The 22,960-nt window shown below is 35.0% G+C and overlaps 1 protein-coding gene across 2 annotated transcripts in view; it reads right to left on the bottom strand.

The window, feature by feature from the left end:
* Positions 1 to 22,960, bottom strand: part of CALCRL (calcitonin receptor like receptor) — a 136,507-nt gene that overhangs the window by 22,971 nt on the left and 90,576 nt on the right. The window lies entirely within an intron of this gene.

The raw sequence follows: 22,960 nt of genomic DNA, 5'->3' as shown, positions 1-22,960 counted from the left end.
GTTCATGGATTGGAAGAATTAATATTGTCAAAATGGCTATTCTACCCAAAGCAGTCTATAGATTCAATGCAATCCCTATCAAGCTACCAACGGTATTTTTCACAGAACTAGACCAAAGAATTTCACAATTTGTATGGAAATACAAAAAACCTCGAATAGCCAAAGTAATCTTGAGAAAGAAGAATGGAACTGGAGGAATCAACCTGCCTGACTTCAGACTCTACTACAAAGCCACAGTCATCAAGACAGTATGGTACTGGCACAAAGACAGAAATATAGATCAATGGAACAGAATAGAAAGCCCAGAGATAAATCCACGAACCTATGGACACCTTATCTTTGACAAAGGAGGCAAGGATATACAATGGAAAAAAGACAACCTCTTTAACAAGTGGTGCTGGGAAAACTGGTCAACCACTTGTAAAAGAATGAAACTAGAACACTGTCTAACACCATACACAAAAATAAACTCAAAATGGATTAAAGATCTAAATGTAAGACCAGAAACTATAAAACTCCTAGAGGAGAACATAGGCAAAACACTCTCCGACATAAATCAAAGCAAGATCCTCTATGACCCACCTCCCAGAATATTGGAAATAAAAGCAAAAATAAACAAATGGGACCTAATGAAACTTAAAAGCTTTTGCACTACAAAGGAAACTATAAGTAAGGTGAAAAGACAGCCCTCAGATTGGGAGAAAATAATAGCAAATGAAGAAACAGACAAAGGATTAATCTCAAAAATATACAAGCAACTCCTGCAGCTCAATTCCAGAAAAATAAATGACCCAATCAAAAAATGGGCCAAAGAACTAAACAGACATTTCTCCAAAGAAGACATACAGATGGCTAACAAACACATGAAAAGATGCTCAACATCACTCATTATTAGAGAAATGCAAATCAAAACCACAATGAGGTACCATTACACGCCAGCCAGGATGGCTGCTATCCAAAAGTCTACAAGCAATAAATGCTGGAGAGGGTGTGGAGAAAAGGGAACCCTCTTACACTGTTGGTGGGAATGCAAACTAGTACAGCCGCTATGGAAAACAGTGTGGAGATTTCTTAAAAAACTGGACATAGAACTGCCATATGACCCAGCAATCCCACTTCTGGGCATACACACTGAGGAAACCAGATCTGAAAGAGACACGTGCACCCCAATGTTCATCGCAGCACTGTTTATAATAGCCAGGACATGGAAGCAACCTAGATGCCCATCAGCAGATGAATGGATAAGGAAGCTGTGGTACATATACACCATGGAATATTACTCAGCCATTAAAAAGAATTCATTTGAACCAGTCCTAATGAGATGGATGAAGCTGGAGCCCATTATACAGAGTGAAGTAAGCCAGAAAGATAAAGAACATTACAGCATACTGACACATGTATATGGAATTTAGAAAGGTGATAACGATAACCCTATATGCAGAACAGAAAAAGAGACACAGAAATACAGAACAGACTTTTGAACTTTGTGGGAGAATGTGAGGGTGGGATATTTCAAAAGAACAGCATGTATACTATCTATGGTGAAACAGATCACCAGCCCAGGTGGGATGCACAAGACAAGTGCTCCGGCCTGGTGCACTGGGAAGACCCAGAGGAATCGGGTGGAGAGGGAGGTGGGAGGGGGGATCGGGATTGGGAATACATGTAAATCCATGGTTGATTCATATCAATGTATGACAAAACCCACTGGAAAAAAATAATAATAATAAAAAATAAATAAATAAAAAAAAAAAAAAAAAAAATAAAATGCAAAGTTTAAGCCATATTGTCTCTGAAATCTCTTGCAGCTAAAGGTCTATGATCCTATGTATATAGCTCTAGTAATTTAAAGGATTTTAAAGTGAGTCCAATCCAAATCAAGATTTATAGAATTTCAACGCATGCCTTTCACAGAAGTGGGTGCTCTCAGGGAAACTTCTCTGAAAGGCTTCATGAACAAGATGGCCCACAGATCAATCACTGTGTGTGAGACAGTCACAGACCCACAACTGTGGAGTCCATCTGGGGTCCATCTGGAGTCCATCTGGAGTCCAAACAGAAACAGCTGAGAGCTGCTGGTATTTGCTTATTAGAGAGTCCTTAATTTAACTTGACTTTGCAATGCATGATAGTAGTGAGAAGCAGACAGGGATCAAGAAACTGTGTAAAAATGATACTCTAAAGAGAAGAACTCTCTGAGAGTTTTTGAATAAAGGAGTGGCATGCGTCCTGCTATTTAAGTGAAGACATCATTGAGGCAAAGATGGCTCTATTTTTGATAAAATGCCACAGCAGTGATGAATGTTTTGTGTTCAGTGAGAGTGAAGAGAATTAATGAATGTGATAAGTCTAACAAAAATATTCTTTTCAAATCATTTATGCACATTATGTGTAGTTTACTTCTCTTAATTTATAACTCTTCTATGTTGAAAATTATGAACACAAAGAATTTTGTTCACACGGTCTTATTTTTAAATGCCTGTCTTGAGTTTACCCTGTGTCTATGGAATACCAACTATTATTTAGGGAAAGACTGCTTACCAATGCAAATACAAAATGCCCAGGCCCTTTTTTAGTAACAGAATTTAGATAACTCAGCTATCATCATGGGAAAAGAATGTTTTCCTTAACTTGGTTGTTTTGCCCTTTTCTGCTGAACACACTTATATCCAATTCCATTGGTTAAGACACACACACACACGTATATATATAAACAAAATTTCATAGTTTTCAAATTATGACCAAAAGAGTAGGAGGGTTTGCTTAGACAGCATCAGAAATATTTGTTAAGAACTAAATTGGAATGAATGAAAACAAACATTTAAAAAGGTTTTCAAAAATAGCTATTCATGATAGAAGTAGGAGCTGAAAGATATGAGCTGAGGAGCATAAAACAAACAGCATTTTTAACTGTTGATATTTATAGCATTCACATGTGAAAAGATTGAAAGTAAGTAAAATAAAATGCCAACTGTAGTTAGTTGCAAAACAAATTTAATTTTTATTGTGTTCCTTTAAACTTCCTTCTTTTTTCTATGATAGTTTGTATTTCTGTTTCTCTGAGAATTCCCACTTTTCTAATGACTACTTTCTCAATCTAGCTTGAAAGGGAAAGATTTATTTTTATTTTTTTGAAAGGTAGATTTAAAAATGAGCTGCTGGTATCTGTTCTCATTTAAAATTGTGATTATTGTGAATACAGACAAAAAAACATGTTTCTTATTCTTTTACTATGTGATAAAAGAATATACCACATTTCCCTCTAGACCCAGATAATGCCATAGGGGGCTTCCCCAATGGCTCAGCAGTAAATAATTCATCTGTAATGCAGGAGACTCAGAAGACATGGCTTCAATCCCTGGGTTGGGAAGCTCCCCTGGAGAAGTGCATGGCAACCCACTCCAGTATTCTTGCCTGGAGAATCCCATGGACAGAGGAGCCTAGTGGGCTACGGTCCATAGCATCTCAAAGTGTCAGACACAACTGAGTGACTCAGCATAATACCACAGTATGGGAAAAAATTTGAAATGATGGAATGAAATTCTGTTGTAAATGAATTATTGAAATCAAAGCCAAACAAATACTTGACAGGACACATGAAATCATTTCAATAGACATGTAAAGCTTATTGTGAATGTCTTACAAAATTATTCTAATATGTTAAACATAGATAACCTGCCATATGTAACTCAGACCATATACTTCTGCTTCAGAAATCCTGATATTCCATTTACTCTCTATATTGTTGTAACATAGTGAACCATTGCCAAATCATTTTTCAGTCTGTTTCGTATAAAATATGCCTTACTATCCACAACATTAACCTATAGCTTTGGTTTCTTCTATTTCTTCCTCCAGGTTCTGTGCAACTTAAATGTAGACAAATGCTACCTGACATGATTTATAACAATATCTAGTGGTAAAAATGGTTCACATTTTTCTAGTGATGCATACTGTTTTCTTTTAAAATCATTTATTAATACATATAAATACCTTAGGTCAAATAAAATCAACTTGAAAATAAAAACCAAAATACGTACTTGGTAAACACAGTGGTTTGTTTAAATGAAATACTAAAATTGTTGGGTATTTTTTCAAATGCTATCCTGCAACCAATATAACCTATTCCAAATTTTTAAATGTGATTACTTAACTCTCTTTATCTCTCTCTATATATATATATATATAAACTGTTTTATAGGCTTAGAGATTGTTTTATGAAAATCCCTGTCTGCTTTCTTTAAATGTTATCCTAGTATAACCACAGAATAGAAAATATGGTTTGTGGGTCTGGATTGTTTCCATTTCATATTCTCTACATATAATTATTTTAGAACACTACTTTAATATGCACTTTTGACAGTTATATGCACTAAGTTACGTGCATAATACGCACTAAGCTGAGTTATAGAGGCAGTTGGGCTAAGTGTGTCCACAAACCCATTATATACCATGTGTAATGTAACCATGCCTTTCAATTCCCTTTTGAAACAACTAGAAGCAGGTAACATCAAGTCAGAGTGGGTTTTGAAACCTGACCTGAGATTAAATCTGGACTATGCCACCTACTGAAAGTGCGACTTTGGACAAGTCATTTAAAATCCGTAATCTCCTCTTTCTTTTCCTTTTCTATAATATAGGATAACAATAGTACTACATAGGATTGGTTGGCAGGTTAAATGAGTTAAATCATGTCTAGTGCTTAATACAATATCTAACCCATAGTGAATATTCCAAGTTAGGTTAACTATTATTTTTAACATAGTTTTCATATGGCTAATTTTAATTAAATTCTCTAATAGTTTTCTCTCACAAATAATAAAATAGCATCATTTTGTGCGAGAAACATAAAACTACCCATGTTTTAAGTAATGCAATAAAATGGTGTATTGTCACCTTTTTATTAAAAACACAAGAATTTAGCATCAGAAAGATAATTTTCATGTGATAAAGGGCAATGGGTCAAGCAACCTAAATTTTCTTCCTTAGGAATTTTATCCTTCTTAGCATTGTCTGCAAATTACCACCTTCCTTACCATTCTGACCCCAGGTATCATGCTGCTCTATAGTCAAAGTTCTGTCACAGTTTGAACAAAATATTTGCCTTTGTTTCCCATTTGGTTTTGACATGAGATAGAAATTTCCAAACTACTTTACTCAGTGCTAACCCTGAGCAAAACGATTCATAGAAGGAGGAAATACAAACAATGAAAGAATCGCCTGCTCTACAATGTACTGCTTCTTTATGCTAATTTATCTAATTTAATTTCCCAAATGCTCAGTTTTTTCCACAAGAAAACACACTCCATGTATCCAAAAGGAAAGCCTGTGCCAATCAGAATAGAGCCAAAAACAACAGGCAGAAAGCAATACATATATGGAAAGAATAAGCAGTATGGCTACCTTTTGTCTACTGGATACAGAATCTTGAGTTAATGGAATTACTTGGTTATATATAACACAAAGCAGACATAACCTCTAGCATTAACTCTCTTTAGAGGCTGCTCGTGATCCATTTGGCCAGATTTAGAAAGAGTCCAAGAGTGTTTTACCCAAGGTGCCCAATGAAGTCCTGCTAGAGAGGTCTCCATCACGGGCCCTCCTCCCATGCCTTTCAAGATTGCTCATTTAATGTTACATGTAAGTACAGGCTGCATAAGGAATAGACATGCTCATTTTATGTGGCCAAATAGTTTGTTCTGAACTGCCCCAGTGTAAGTGGACTTCCTGGTCTCCTAGTGGGCAGAGAATTAAAGAAGAAATAGTCTGACCTTCTAAATGCCTGTGATTCTTACACAATCTCCTGCCCCTCAAAACAAAACAAAACAAAAAAACATGCAAAACCCAAAAAGACCCACAAAACTGCAAAAGTCAAAATCAAACCAAAACCAAACTTTTTAGAGATAAAATTCATAATAAAAGCAGACATCGTAATATAGGAGCTTTTACAATATCCCAGCCACAGAGATGAGTACATTCATTATCTAACTTAACAACCCCTTGAGAATATCATTATCCCTTAATAAAATTGAGGTAAGTTTCTCCAGTTCACAATCCTATTGAGTCTCTTAATATTCATTTAGTTATTTATAACTATTTTTGATGCATAATAGTATATCTTTTTTGTGCACTGTTTCTAGATAACCAGGGAAGCAGTTGTGAGCAATATAGAGCAAGATCCTGATCTCATGTTACTCATGGGACAGTGGAAGGTAAATGGATACATGTATTACATAATGCAATTCTAGGTAGTGTTATATGCTCTTTAGAAGTTAAAATAGGATTATGAGATTGATAAAGACTGTGGCCTTTTATACAGTTCATGAGGTTCTAACAGCAAGTATACTGGGGCGGTTTGCCAGTCCCTTCTCCAGTATAATGTCTCTGCTTTTCAACACACTATCTAGGTTTGTCATAGCTTTCCTGTCAAGAAGCAATTGTCTTATGATTTCATGGCTGCAGTCATCATGTGCAGTGATTTTGGAGCCCAAGAAGAGGAAATCTGTCACTACTTCCCCTTTTCCCCTTCTGTTTGCTATGCAGTAATGGGGGCGGATGCCATGGTTTTAGGTTTTTTAATATTGAGTCTTAAGCCGGCTCTTTCACTTTCCTTCCTCACCCTCATCAAGAGGCTCTCTAGTTCCTCTTTGCTTTCTGTCATTAAAGTGATATCATTCACATATCTGAGGTTGTTGATATTTCTCCTGCCTATCTTGATTCCAGCTTGTAACTCGTCTAACTGGGCATTTCTCATGATGTGATGAGCGTGTAGGTTAATCAAGCAGGTGACAGAAGACAGTCCTGTTATACTCCTTTCTTCATCTTGAAGCGGTCAGCTGTTCCATACAGGGCTCTAACTGTTGCTTCCTGACCTGCATACAGGTTTCTCAGGAGACTGGTAAGATGGTCTAGTATTTCCATCTCTCTAAGAGTTTTCCACAGTTTGTCATGATCCACACAGTCAAAGGGTTTAGTGTAGTCGATGAAACAGAGATCGTTGTTTTTCTGAAATTCTATTGCCTTCTCTACAATCCAGCAAATGTTGAAATTTGATTTCTAGTTCCTCTTCCTTTTCTAAACTGCTTGGACATCTGAAAGTTCTTGGTTTGCATAAGTTAAAGACCTTCCTAGAATGGGAGATGAGTGCGATTGTCTGAAGGTTAGCACATTCTTTGGTACTATGCTTCTTGGGAACTGAGATGAGGATTGGCCTTTTCCAGTCATGTGGCCACTGCTGAGTCTTCCAGATTTGCTGACATAATAAATGCAAAACCTTGATGCCATCATCCTTTAGGGATCTGAATAGTTCTGCTGGAATTTCATTGCATCTACTAGCCTTATTAACAGCAGTGCTTCTTCCCAGTGGTCATGTATGGTTGTGAGAACTGGACTGTAAAGAAGGCAGAATGCCAAAGAATTGATGCCTTCGAACTGTGGTGCTGGAGAAAACTCCTGAATGTCCCTTGGACAGCTTGGAGATCAAACCAATCAATCTTAAGGGAGATCAACTCTGAATATTCACTGGAAAGACTGATGCTAAAGCTGAATCTACAGTATTTTTGTCATCTGATGCAAACAGACAACTCATTGAAAAAGCCCCTGATCCTGGGAAAGATTGAGGGCAGAAGGAGAAGAGGGCATCAGAGGATGAGATGGCTGGATGGTACCACCAATGCAATGAACATGAACTTAGGCAAACTCAAGGAGATGGTGAGGGACAGGGAGACCTGGCATGCTTCAGTCCCGGGGGTCACAAAGAGTCTGACATGACGGGGCAACTGAACAATAAAGACTATGGCCAGAGTGAGGGAAATACTCAAGATAGAACTGAAACTGGAGAAGATAGGCGAGAAAAACATTCCAAACAGAGGAGGCATCCTGAGTTAAACTTTTTTTTGTGTTTTACAAAGTTAAAGCTTAAGGTTTTTGAGCAGCAAAAAAGACAGAAAATATGAATAAAGCACAAAGAAAAACTCCACTTTTTTATATTAAAATTAGGAAAATTAAATTCAAACAGCATAAGTTACTAAATGACTGCTTGATTCTGCAGCTCATTACTGTTATGTAATGTCTTAATGTTGCATCAGCAAATGCTAACTGGATAAGTAATATCCAATCATTCCATCCTATAGATGGAAGGGCTTACTTTGCTTTCTCCTTGTATATAGTCATATCAGTGAATATGGTCAAGGAAATTCTATAAGAGAAGAAGGTTTGTTGTTGTTTAGTCACTAAGTCATATCCAACTCTTTGTGACCCCATGGACTGTAGCCTGCCAAGCTCCTCTGTCCATGACATTTTCCACAGGCAGAATACTGGATTGGGTTGCCATTACCTTCCTCAAGGGATCTTCCTGACTCAGGATTGAAGCTGCATCTCCTCCATTGGCAGGGGGATTCATTACCACTGAGCCAAGCGAGATTGCAAATCATATTATGATTTGGGGAAGAAAGATGTTACTTATGTGCCTTCTATTTCAAATTATGAAGTTTTAATCCATTCAAATAATGGTCTAGTTTTCATACCAAGCAGCAGGTCATTTGCATTCTTAGGACAATTTGTCATTTTGTTCCCATGAAAATTTACTTATGCTTAAATAACAATCATGTTTGAATATACTTTATAAATACACTTATAAATTGTTTCTTATTTATAAAAATATCAACAGAAATATGTTATCTTTAATATACAGTTGTAGTTTAAATAATAAATTTACTCTTTAAAATAAGTCCAAATTCTTTAATTCAGTTATTTACTTTCTATTTCCATACTTGGACTCCTCCATAAACTAGTACTAGCAATTACATTATAGAGGGAATGGTTTTTGTTAGAGTAAATCCATTACTTCTTGTAACAGTTTGTCCTTATTTAAATCTGATACTCTAATGTGGAAATGCAATGCTTTTCTTATATAATTACACAGGACATAGTTAAAAACCTTTCCAGCCAAGACTAACATTACTAAATAGGAATATTTCACCTCTCATCACATTCCTTTTGAGAGGGAAGGATTTTTCAACACATTGATTAAATTAATTAATTTGGAAATAGACTCACTGAGCTTGTCCTAATATAACATTATACAAAAAAAAAAACCAGTTAATTTAACAACAACCAGTGGTAAGCTGAAAGAAGCCTAGGATACATACAATAGAATAGAATGTATCTGAGAACTGTAAGCACAACAAATAGAGAATACACTCTTATCACAAGTGGAGAAAACAAGGAAGGTCCTGGGCAGGCACTCAGAGGGATGTTGCTCAAGGACCACTACATGTCTATTTCTGGACACAGCCACTGTTAAACTTTTTTTTTTTTAATTTTAAGTTAATTAATTTATTTTAATTGGAGGCTAATTACTTTATAATATTGTAGTGGTTTTTGCCATACATTCACATGAATCAGCCATGGGTGTACATGTGTTTCCCATCCTGATCCCCCCTCTCACCTCCTTCCCCATCCCATCCCTCAGGGTCATCCCAGTGCACCAGCCCTGAGCACCCGGTCTCATGCATTGAACCTGGACCGGCTATTTATCTATTTATCTATTTCACATATGATAATATACATGATTCAATGCTATTCTCTCAAATCATCCCACCCTCGCCTTCTCCCACAGAGTTCAAAAGTCTGTTCTTTGCATCTGTGTCTCTTTTGCTGTCTTGCATATAGGGTCATCATTACCATCTTTCTAAATTTCATATATATGCATTAGTATACTGTATTGGTGTTTTCTTTCTGACTTACTTTACTCCATATAATAGACTTCTAAACAGTGCAGATTTTCCAGATTTTACATAACTTATTTAAGTGATAGTTCTGATTTGTAAAAACAGGTACATCAGAGTATGGTTTGTAGAGGAAGATTCTCTTTTCTCTGTTTCAATGTAAGGTTTCTTTAAATAGTTAGCTTTGTTCAAAACCAATTTAAAGAGTCAGTCATAAGTAATTTTCAGGTGAAAAATTATATCTTAAAGAGGAAAACCATACTTGTTCGAATTTCAAGAGATAGATGAAGGAATTGGAAATGAGATAAAAGTTCACAATATTGATTGAATTTTTTATATATGATCTAAAAAAAAAGGTGAGAATTTGTGACACTTGCCCTGAAAGCAGAAATGAAGCATTAAAGGATCATTTTATTAAGCTGAGAAAGCTTTGGTCTATCAACTGGATAGATTTTTCTTTTTTTTTCACTGAATTTTATTCAGGACATTATCTCAACTACCTAGAAATGATATCATTGTCTATATAGGTGCAAATATGCAACTTGGCTTTAGAATTATTTAGAAGCACTCCCTGAAATGTCAGCAAAATTAAGATGATTAAAAAAAAAAGCTACCTTTTTCTACATGCAAGTTACATGTGCTCTTTTATGTGTAAGAAGAGGAAGTCCTTTGTCTAAGTTAAACATAACAGCAAGATTTGCCATGCTCTCAGATATTAAACAGTAATTAAAATGTAATTTATAGCTAATTCCAGTAAGGCTTATTTATTTTTTTATCTAAAGGATTCTGCTTTGTTTTTCCAAGGATCATTATGAGTAAGAGCCTCTCAGGGCTTGGCAAATCCTAAAATTCTGTCTCTCTCTCTTCCCCTCCCTTTCTGTTCCCTTTCTTTTTATCTCCCACTCTTTTTCCTTTAATTGACTCTAATATAAAACTGAAGTATATCTGGTAAATAGTGTTTCATGTTCTCTGTTTCTAATTTAAAGCATGGCTGAGCAGTAGACTTTTCTTTTTTCTCTCTAAATAAAAAATAACAAACAGTACCCTAAATCAACTTTTTGTCCAGTTTCGGTTTTTATTAGGATGGACCAGTGACCTTCAATTAACAAATGAAAAAGAAAAAGCTGCCTCTACCCTCTACTAAGAAAGAATGACTGCAGTTTGAGGTGCTGGGTTCAGAAACAGAAGTGAGACACTGATAGATTTTTGTACACACAATGATTTTATGTGAAACATCAGCCCCCCAAGGAATTGTTTCAGGTTAGTTGGAAGAAAGCAAAGATTTCTATTGTTCCTGACTGTATGAACACACTTTATTAACCATTCAGTTAAGCATTTTCTGATGTCCTTGGTCTTCTTTGGATCTAGCTGCAGGGTATCCTATGTTATTTTACACAGATACTTCTACTGGTTAGAATTGTAGAGTCTTAGTCTAATGTCTTTCTTTGTTGATGGAGACAACAGAGGCCAGACAAATTCAAGAGACTTGTCCAAAGTCACAGATAAGTCATGGAAAAGTCCATCCTACAAAAATGTTTCCAAATCCATTCATGTTTTCATTCCTTGAAAATGTGTTAACTGCCTGCTGCTGCTGCTGCTGCTAAGTCACTTCAGTCATGTCTGACTCTGTGTGACCCCATCCCTGGGATTCTCCAGGTAAGAACACTGGAGTGGGTTGCCATTTCCTTCTCCAGTTAACTGCCTATTATGCACAAGATTACATACTAAGCCCTGGAACATGTAAAGAAAGAAGCAGTGATGACTGTTGCTCTCATGGCACTCACTTTGTCATGTTCTTTCCATTTTTTCTTATTTTAGGACACAGTTGTTTTGTGTTGATAGTGGCTTTTCCTATTTTAATAGATAGTTCTGGGGAGTATGTAATAAGAGTGCATTAAAATCAAAGACTACAAATTCAAGTACTGAGTCAGCAATGTGGTATATTGTGGACATAAACAAAGTTTTATTATTGACTAATTTATTAATACTTAATCACAATTTTTACTGACATAATTATACAACTAATTGTTCATTCATTGTGTATTGACTTTGAGGTAGGAGATAGATGGGCTCCAGGTTGAACATTTGCAATCAACCAGCCTCACTACTGCCTCACCAAGATCATTTTTTCTATGGGAATGTTATAACAATTTCTTTTAAAAATGTGGCGCACATAAAACTAGAAATAGTGTTCTTTAATTATATTTTTAAAGAGCTCACTGTTAAAATATGCCCGTCAGGGCTAAATGTTTACATAAAATCTTTTAATGAACTAATATAGAGAGCAAAAGTGATAACTGTGTCAGTAATAGTGTTTTCTAAATGAGACTCTTTACTTAACAATGCATGCATATCATCTCAGTTACAATATAGATATTATAGAATCTGCATTTTAAAGATGTGAAATTGACAATTAGAGAAATTAAAGAAGTTATTGGATGCTAGGCACTAAAGAACTGATGAAGGTAGAATCTGAAACCAGACATGCCTGCTGAGAGAACATACTCTTAACCACTCACCTGTAATGAAAGATGTCTAAAACAGAAAAGGGAATTTAGAATGCTATACCTAGGACAAACTTGACCCTGTTTTCTCATGTTTTACCTAAAGCCTGAGTTTGTCTAATAAAAAAGAAAAATGAATCTGAAGCTTTGCTTCTTTCTGGTCAAATTCTCCATTTTTAAAAGATAAATAAAAACAAAATTACTAAGGCAAACAGAAGTACATAGATGGAGAGGAACCCTAGGAAACTTAATTAACTATGTAGACTATAAGTAAAACTAGGCATTGTATTAGATAATATCTTCATTTCTTATATTATAATTTCTGCTTGTTCAAGTTCTGCCCTTTATTCAGCACTTGTTTCATTGAGTTTATCACCTTAGGGATCTTCTGATTCTATGAGTCAAGTGAGTCTTTCCTTTAAAGTCTTCCCACAGCTCTTTATTGCTCCACAATAGTTTTTTATTGTTTTTGTTTTTTATTTTGTATTACTGACTCTACACATGGACATCACCAGATGGTTAATACTGAAATCAGATGGATTATATTCTTTGCAGCCAAAGATGGAGAAGCTCTATACAGTCAGCAAAAACAAGACTGGGAGCTGACTGTGGCTCAAATCATGAATTCCTTATTGCCAAATTCAGACTTAAATTGAAGAAAGTAGGGAAAACCACAAGACCATCAAGGTATGACCTAAATCAAATCCCTTATGATTATACAGTGGAAGTAACAAATAGATTCAAGGTGTTAGATCTGATAGGCCTAGTGCCTGAAGAAGTATGGATGGAGGTTCATGACCTTGTACAGGACATTGTGATTAAGATCACCCCCAAGAAAAAGAAATGCAAAATGGCAAAATGGTTGTCCGAGGAGGCCTTACAAATAGCTGAGAAAAGAAGAGACGTGAAAGGCAAAGGAGAAAAGGAAAGATACACCCATTGGAATGCAGAGTTCCAAAGAATAGCAAGGAGAGATACGAAAGTCTTCCTCAGTGATCAATGCAAAGAAATAGAGGAAAACAATAGAATAGGAAAGAGTAAAAATTTCTTCAAGAAAATTAGAGATACCAAGGGAATATTTCATGCAAAGATGGGCATAATAAAGGACAGAAATGGTACAGACTTAAAAGAAGCAGAAGATATTAGGAAGAGGTGGCAAGAATACATGGAAGAACTAGACAAAGAAGATCTTCACGACACAGATAACCATGATGGTGTGATCACTCACTTAGATCCAGACATCCTGGAGTCTGAAGCCAAGTGGGTCTTAGGAAGAATGACTGCAAACAAAGCTCGTGGAGATGATAGAATTCCAGTTGAGCTGTTTTAAATCCTAAAAGATGATGTTGTGAAAGTGCTACACTCAATATGTCAGCAAATTTGGAAAACTCAACAGTGGCCACAGGACTGGAATAGGTCAGTTTTCATTCCAATCTCAAAAAAGGAAATGCCAAAGAATGTTCAAGCTATCACACAATTCCACTCATCTCACATGGTAACAAAGTAATGCTCAAAATTCTCCAAGCCAGACTTCAATAGTATGTGAACCGTGAACTTCCAGATGTTCCAGCTGGATGTAGAAAAGGCAGAGGAACCAGAGATCGAATTGCCAGCATCCGTTGGATCATCAAAAAAAAAAAAAAAAACAAGAGAATTCCAGAAAAATATCTACTTCTGCTTTATTGACTATGGCAAAGCCTTTGACTGCATGGATCACAACAAACTATGGAAAATTCTTAAAGAGATGGCAATACCAGGCCACCTTACCTGCCTCCTGAGAATTCTGTATGAAGGTTGAGAAGGAACAGTTAGAAGTGGACATGGAACAACAGACAGGTTCCAAATCAGGAAAGGAGTACATCAAGGCTATATATTGTCACACTGCTCATTTAACTTATATGCAGAGTACATAATGCAAAATGCCAGACTGGATGAAGCACAAGCTGGAATCAAGACTGCCAAGAGAAATATCAATAACCTCAGATATGCAGATGACACCACACTTATGCCAGAAAGTGAAGAAGAACTAAAGAGCCTCTTGATGAAAGTGAAAGAAGAGAGTGAAAAAGTGGACTTAAAGCACAACATTCAGAAAACTAAGATCATGGCATTCAGTCCCATCACTTCATGGCAATAGATGGAGAAACAATGGAAACAGTGACAGACTTGATTTTTTCAGGCTCCAAAATCACTGCAGATGGTGACTACAGCCATGAAATTCAAAGACGCTTGCTCTTTGGACAGCATATTAAAATGCAGAGATAGTACTATGTCAACAAAGTTCCATCTAGTCAAAGGTATGATTTTTCCAGTACTAATGTATGGATGTGAGAACTGGACTATAAAGAAAGCTGAGCGCTGAAGAATTGATGCTTTTGAACTCTGCTATTGGAGAAAACTCTTGAGAGTCCCTTGGACTGCAAGGATATTAAACCAGTCAATCCTAAAGAAAATCAGTCCTGAATATTCATTGGAAGGACGGATGGTGAGGCTGAAACTCCAATATTTTGGCCACCTGTTGTGAAGAAATGACTTATTGACAAAGATCCTGATGCTGGGAAAGACTGAAGGCAGGAGGAGAAGGGATCGACAGAAGATGAGATGGTTGGATGGTATCACCAACTGGATGGATGCAAGTTTGAGTCAGTTACAGGAATTGGTGATGGACAGGGTAGCCAAGCCTGCTGCAGTCCATGGGGTCACAAAATGTTGGACATGACTGAGCAACTGAACCAAACTGAACTATTATATAGGTATAATATTAGATGACTGAGTAAGTATAGTCTACATGCCTACATGATTGATACAGTCTAAGGGCGAAATTTGTTCCTTTTACCATTTATTGGAAGATCGTTACATGCTAAGTACTTTGTGAATCTTCTCTGCCAATATTTCAAATAATGATACGGCTCATTATAAAGAAACAGGCTAACTGAAAAGCATAAATCAGAATAAGTCCATGCTATTAGTAAGTGTGAGATGGCAAGATTTGCATATATCCCATTTTTTAAATTACCGTATTTCACTATCCATTAAAATTAACTTGTGCCTGAAATCAAGTATATTGCGCTAACTCATCATTGAAGAATCTTTTTTTACTGTTGGTAGCTTGATAGGGATTGCACTGAATCTATAGATTGCTTTGGGTAGTATACTTATTTTCACTATATTGATTCTTCTGATCCATAATATGGTATATTTCTCCATCTATTTGTGTCATCTTTGATTTCTTTCATCAGTGTTTTATAGTTTTCTATATATAGGTCTTTTGTTTCTATAGGTAGATTTATTCCTAAGTATTTTATTCTTTTCGTTGCAATGGTGAATGAAATTGTTTCCTTAATTTCTCTTTCAGTTGTCTCATTTTTAGTGTATAGAAATGCAAGGGATTTCTGTGTGTTAATTTTATATTTTGCTCTGTATTCATTGATTAGCTCTAGCAATTTTCTGGTGGAGTCTTTAGGGTTTTCTGTGAAGAGGATCATCTGCAACAGTGAGAGTTTTGTCATCTGCAAACAGTGAGAGTTTTACTTCTTTTCCAATCTGGATTCCATTTATTTCCTTTTCTTCTCTGATTGCTGTGGCCAAAACTTCCAAAACTATGTTGAATAGCAGTGGTAGGAGTGGGTACCCTTGTCTTGTTCCTGACTTCAGGGGAAATGCTTTCAATTTTTTACCACTGAGGATAATGTTTGCTATGGGTTTATCATATATGGTTTTTAACATGTTGAGTATGTTCCTTCTATGCCTGCTTTCTGGAGAGTTTTTATTATAAATGGATGTTGAACTTGTCAAAGGCCTTCTCTGAATCTAATGAGATAATCATGCATTTTTTATCTTTTAATGTGTTAGTGTGGTGTATCACATTGATTGATTTGCAAATATTGAAGAATCCTTGCACCCCTGGGATAAAGCTCACTTGGTCATGATGTATGATCTTTTTAATATGTTGTTGGATTCTGTTTGCTAGAACTTTGTTAAGGATTTTTGCATTTATGTTCATCAGTGATATTGGTCTGTAGTTTTCTTTTTTGGTGGCATCTTTGTTTGGTTTTGGTATTAGGGTGATGGTGGCCTCATAGAATGAGTTTGGAAGTTTATCTTTCAATTAGAACAAATAATTTCACAATTGGTATGGAATTACAAAAAACCTTGAATAGCCCAAGCAATCTTGAGAAAGAAGAATGAAACCAGAGGAATCAACCTGCCTGACTTCAGGCTATACTACAAAGAAACAGTCATCAAGACAGTATGGTACTGGCACAAAAACAGAAACATAGATCAATGGAACAAAATAGAAAGCCCAGAGATATATCCATGCACCTATGGACACCTTATCTTTGACAAAGGAGGCAAGAATATACAATGGAGAAAAGACAATCTCTTTAACAAGTGGTGCTGGGAAAACTGGTCAACCATGTGTAAAGAATGAAACTAGAACACTTTCTAACACCATACACAAAAATAAACTCAAAATGCTAAAGATCTATATGTAAGACCAGAAACTGTAAATCTCCTAGAGGAAAACATAGGCAAAACACTCTCTGACATAAATCATAGCAGGATTCTCTATGACCTACCTCCCAGAGTAATGGAAATAAAAGGAAAAATAAACAAATGGCACCTAATTAAATTTAAAAGCTTTTGCACAAGCAAGGAAACTATAAGCAAGGTAAAAAGATAGCCTTCAGAATGGGAGAAAATAATAGGAAAAGAAGCAACTGACAAATAATTAATCTCAAAAATATACAAGCAACTCCTGCAACTCAATTCCAGAAGAATAAACAACCCAAACAAAAAATGGGCCAAAGAACTAAACAGACATTTCTCCAAAGAAGACATACAGATGGCTAACAAACACATGAAAAGATGCTCAACATCACTCATTATCAGAGAAATGCAAAGCAAAACCACCATTTGGTACCATCTCCTGCCAGTCAGAATGGCTGCTATCAAAAAGTCTATAAACAATAAATGTTGGAGAGGATGCAGAGAAAAAGGAACCCTCTTACACTGTTGGTGGGAATGCAAACTAGTACAAACTATGGAGAACAGCATGGAGATTCCTTAAAAGATTGGAAATAGAACTGCCATATGACCCAGCAATCCCACTGCTGGGTATACACACCGAGGAAACCAGAACTGAAAGAGACACGTGTACTCCAGTGTTCATCACAGCACTGTTTACAATAGCCAGGACGTGGAAGCAACCTAGATGTCCATCACCAATGAATGGATAAGGAAGCTGTGGTACATATACACAATGGAATATTACTCAGCCATTAAAGAGAATGCATTTGAATCAGTTCTATTGAGGTGGATAAGACTGGAGCCTATTATACAGAGTGAAGTAAGTTAGAAAGAAAAACACCAATACAGTATATTAACACATATATATGGAATTTAGAAAGCTGGTAACGATGACTCTATATATGAGACAGCAAAAGAGACACAGATGTAAAGAACAGACTGTTGGACTATGGGAGAAGCGAGGGTGGGATGATTTGAGAGAATAGCATTGAAACATGTATATTATCATATGTGAAATAGATTGCCAGTCCAGGTTCACTGCATGGGGCAAGGTGCTCAGGGCTGGTGCACTGGGATGACCCTGAGGGATGGGATGGGGAGGGAGGTGTGAGGGAGGGTCAGGATGGGGAACACATATACACCCATGGCTGATTCATGTCAATGTATGGTAAAAATCACCATAATATTGTAAAGTAATTAGCCTCCAATTAAAACAAAAAATAAATTAATTAAATAAAATAAAAGCTGAAAAAAATTGAAAAATAGAATCTTTTTTAGTTCATTTTGGAAAATGATAGTTAACTCCAGTTTCAGGATAAACTTTAAAAATAAGCAATATAATTAGCTGAAAATCTTAATTTTTCTTTTATGTAGTGGCCAAGAACCAAACTCCATATATTGGCAAGATATTTATTTGCTTTAATGAGGTTTTGCCTATGTAGCATGCCACAATCTTTTTTTTTAAAAAGCTTTTTAAATTTAAATTTTAAAAATTGTAAAATCTAAAGGAAATTTGTGGCAATTTACACACACACACACACACACACACACACACACATATACATTACATATAGTATTCTTGATTGCTTTTATACAAGAAAGCCTGATTTTTTTTTCTGAAAAAAAATAAAGTTTATTAGTATGTTGAACATAAATACAATACTTGGAGCAACATTAATTTTTTAACTTCTCTTTTAAAATGAGAAATGGGTCTACAGTTTGTATGTTTAAAGCTAAAGTACTTTGTATACACATAATTTCAGTTTTTATAAAAGTCTTATTTCCATGAAGAAAATAAATTAATTCTGAAGTTCAAAAGTTTAAGCCTTACATTAAAAATTAAATTACTTGTGAGTATTGGTTGAATAGTATTTGCTTTTAAAATATAATATTAATATATGTAAATACAATAAAAACATTGAAATAGATTGTCTTTCAATTCCTAATCAATAATAATATAGATTATCTGTGTAGACTGCTTTCAGGCTGCAAAATTTTTTCACAAATGCTAACTTTCCTGATATTGAAATTATATATTTTGTTTAAAAAAATAACTCTTTCATTCTAACCTTCTTTCCTAAATTATAGACTTGGGATTGGAAGTAGCATTACAGATCATTAGGTGCTGCTATAAACCCATAGAGAAATCACCTATATCAAAATTCCTAACCTAACTGACATCAAATATCTGAACATCTTGAGTGACAGGGACGTCAGCTGGTCAGCTGATGGTTCTTTCTATTTTGTTTAGCTGTTAGAGTTTATTTTTTTAAATTGAGCCAAATATTTTTTCTCTATATGTTTTATACAAACTCTATTCCCATTTATAACCTTTTGGATTATTGAAGTCATCTGTTGTTCCCTGTTTATTTTGTCATTTAGCTTAACATTTTTGGTACCTTGACTCCTTGATCAGCTGATATTATTTTCTTCAATTTCTTTACTGTCCTGGTAGGTCAATTCGTATGGCATCCTCTTTTCCTCTTACAAAGTCAGCCCATAGCAGACAGAGTAAACGACTGGTCTAATTAGAGATTTAAACTGGATACTTTGCATTTATGTATAGTTTGGCCTGCAATAGTATTTTCACTTGGCAGTCCCACTATTGCCTTATTAGTCCACAGTAAGCGTTTGCTCAGTTAGATCAGGTTCTTTCATAAAGAAACTGTTAATTTTGCAATTGGTTTTAGGGAATTAGTTCAGAACTTTGTTTATATCCTTAAAATTCAAACTTGCCTGGACCCATAGTGTGTGGAATTCTAGGACACTCTTGTTCTCTTTTTAATTACTCATTTCAGTATGCAATACAATTGCTATTCTTAACTTTCTGTCCTTCAGAAATTTAATGTGCCTGAGTATTTTGACTTATTACATGCAAAATAAAAAGTGATCATTTAATCTGAAGAGTCTCAGCTGTATTAGTATTAAATCTGCAGAGATGGTGGGCTCCTAAATGGTAGTTAAAAATTTATTCCATGTCCAGCAAAAACTAGTTACAGTTTCAGAAATACCACAATAAAAAAAATCACAGCGATTTCACTGAGGACATGATTCTAAAGTTTAGATCTGAAAGATGAATACATTTACCTAAGCTAGAGAAATGGGGGAGATAATAGAATATTCAATTATAGGATACATTATTGACTGATTTTATGTAAATGACAATAGGAAGGCTAAAAATTTTAAAGAAAGGGTTGATGAAATCAGATCTATATTTAAAATAAATCTTTGAAAATATTCTGGCTTTACTGCTTTGAATTGAATGAAGGTGGTGGAAGTGAAGATACAGAGGCTGGGTAGGACTAGGTTGGTGTTGGTAGCAGAAGAGATGAAACAAATTGGATAAACTGAAGGGCTGGTAGGAGGTTTTATCCACAGAGCATGAGGAGAGAATGATCAGAGGAAAGTTAATAAGATATTGAAGATTGCTCCTAAATTTATAGCTTATGCAACTAGGTTGCTGGTAGTGTTGTTTGTAAAAATGGGTCACTCTGGAAGAAAAACTGCTTTGGGTCATGAGAAAGTAGATATCATGAATTTGTTTTGAACATGTTGATTTTGAAATACTTTCAAGATGATATATTTCAAGAGCCATAAAAAATATATACCCTTTTGTAAAGAAATCACGTCTCTGGATATGTAGCTTAAAAAAACAGAGTAAAATATGGGAAAAGTTGTGGCTGAAAAATGTCCATTGCAGTGTTTATTATCAGTAAGAGAAACTGGAAGCAATGTTAATTTTCAAAAATTGAGGAATCATTTAGTAAACTTCTGTCAACTTAATGGAATATTAGTTAGCCAATTAAATGTTTGTTTAAAAAACTAAGTTGTAAAAATAGTTAGAATAACTTGTACATTACAAATAAAACTGAGTAAAAACAAATGAGTATGAAATAAAACTGAGAAAATACATGAAGTTGCCCAGTTCGTATACATTTCTTTTATTTATTTAAAAAGAAAAAAATTAAATTGTCAATTTTTAAAAATATTTCAAATTTAAATACAATTCTTATTTCTCAAGATTATAGTTTGTTTTTAAGTAATATTTGCATTCTTCTTCCTGAGGTTAGAAATATTTAGAACATAACTTTTTTTACAAGAAGATATTTAAAATAGTCTTAAATAACTCTTAAGATCTCTTAGGGTAGATCTTAAGAGGCTGATCTATTTTATTCTTAATCATAGTCATAAAATTTCCACGTTAAAAAAAGAATTTTATGACCAATAAATGCATGAAAAGATGAGGTATCACCTCATATCAGTCAAAATGGCCATCATCAAAAAAATCTACAAACAATAAATGCTGGAGAGGATGTGGAGCAAAGGGAACCCTCCTGCACTGTTGGTGGGAATGAAAACTGATACAGCCAGTATCAGTACCGTACTGTACCATGGAGATTCCTTAAAAACTGGGAATAAATCTACCATATGCCCCAGCAATCCCACTACTGGGCATATACCCTGAGAAAAATCACAATTCTAAAAGACACTTGTATCCCAGTGTTCATTGCAGCACTATTTACAATAGCCATAACATGGAAGCAACCTAGATATCCACTGATATATAAATGGATAAAGAAGATGTGGTACATATACACAATGGAATATTACTCTATGATAAAAAGGGATGAATTTGAGTCAGTTGTAGTGAGGTGGATGAACCTAGAGTCTATTATACGGAGTGAATTCTCTCAGAAAGAGAAAAACAAATATTGTATTTTAATGCATATAAATGGAATCTAGAAAAATGAAACTGATGAACCTGTTTTCAGGGACACAATAAAGACACAGATGTAGAGAATGAACTCGTGGACACATCAGGGAAAGGAGATGGTGGAATGAATGACAAAAATAGCATTGACATATATATGCTATCATGCATGAAATAGATAACTGGTGAGAAGTCGCTATCTAACACAGGGAGCCCAGTCTGGCGCTCTGTGAGACCTAGAGGAGTGGAATGGGGAGAAAGTAAGGAGGATCAAAAGGGAGAATATACATATATATATATACACACACTTATAATTATGACTGATCTGCATTGCTAAATGGCAGAAACGAATACAACCTTGTAAAGCATTTTTCCTCCACTTAAAAAATAAAAAAGAATCTTAGCTGATATTAGTTACATTTAAATTAATCCCCTCTTTGTGTATTTGTATGTGTGGTAATGTGTAATTTTAATGAACTAAGAATCTGAGTGCTAGACTGCATGCTTAGTCTCTCAATCGTGCCTGACTCTTTGCAACCCTATGGACTGTAACCTACCAGCTCCTCTGTCCATGGAATTTTCCAGGCAAGGATACTGGAGTGAGTTGCCATTTCCTACTCAAGAGATCTTCCCAACCCAGGGATCAAGCCAGCACCTTCAGGAGCTCCTGCATTGCAGGTGGATTCCTTGCCACTGAGCCACCTGGGAAGTGCTGCATAGATTTCAGTTGTATCATTTAGTTCTAAGATCCAAGAGTCTTTTTTTCAAATTTAGATACTTATATTTTTAAATTGTAAGGATTTTGCTTTCAGGACCAAAGAAGAAAAAGAATCTATATCTTTCTTAAACTAATAGTGAGATGTTGAAATTTTAATTTCATTTTCTGTTTTAAAGTTACAAAATTAAATATTAGCCAAGTTTTACTGTCATATTTTACCAATAAATTTGTTAACATCAGTAGCATTATTTCAGTTTGTCAATTGGCATAATTTATCACTGTAAAACTCAGGGCTTTCTTTAAAAATTGTCACTTTGGAAAATGGTTTATTTTCCATTTTTTAATCTATTAGACAGTCATAATGAAGCTTTTCATACTTCGAAGTATTCATTTCAAATCTTACATAAGCTAAGAATATATTCAAGAGTAAAGACATGAAGTTTTATTAAACTGTATATAAGCAACTGACATTATATAATTAATTATAAAGGCAGTGATTAAGAATTGACAGTTTGTTTTGAGCAAGGATTTTTTGATAATTTGTTACAAATTATCTAGAGATTGTATCATAATTTCTGTTTTTGGAAACTTGTGCCTTCTTAAGAACCTTCAATATGAATTACTTTGGGGAATTTTAATAGCAATTAAATTCAATTGGCAACTGAATTCAAATGGTAATTAAATTTTAATGGCAATTTAAATTAAATTAAAATAATTGTAAATTTAATTCTTTAAGAAATGTTTTCCACATTTTAGGGTAAAAATTCTC

This window comes from Dama dama, chromosome 33 (genome assembly GCF_033118175.1).
Source record: "Dama dama isolate Ldn47 chromosome 33, ASM3311817v1, whole genome shotgun sequence".
Lineage (NCBI taxonomy): Eukaryota > Metazoa > Chordata > Mammalia > Artiodactyla > Cervidae > Dama > Dama dama.
This window is presented reverse-complemented; position numbering and strand designations above follow the sequence as displayed.